Source organism: Penaeus monodon, chromosome 19, assembly GCF_015228065.2.
Source record: "Penaeus monodon isolate SGIC_2016 chromosome 19, NSTDA_Pmon_1, whole genome shotgun sequence".
NCBI lineage: Eukaryota > Metazoa > Arthropoda > Malacostraca > Decapoda > Penaeidae > Penaeus > Penaeus monodon.
Genome location: NC_051404.1, coordinates 2017126 through 2017356, shown reverse-complemented (window position 1 = coordinate 2017356; position 231 = coordinate 2017126). Strand labels below are relative to the sequence as shown.

At 26.4% G+C, this 231-nt stretch overlaps 1 pseudogene; it reads left to right on the top strand.

Annotated features, from left to right (window-relative positions):
* The window catches only part of LOC119585512, an 18306-nt pseudogene that overhangs the window by 7305 nt on the left and 10770 nt on the right, over positions 1–231 (top strand).

Below are 231 nucleotides of genomic sequence, written 5' to 3'. Positions count from 1 at the left end.
TTTCTCCACAAGGCATTTGAAATAAGAACATATACAGTGAATATTGTATATTTACATTAAATTAAATTGGCTTATTTGACTCAGCTAGGTTGCATAAGTTATGAATAAGTAGATATATTAATGAAACTGATTTGATATATTCAACATGTGGATATATCATTATGTAGTTATGATTAGTTAAAGTTAAATAAGTTTGTAAGTTGCATGTTATACAGGTTTCTTTACACTGCC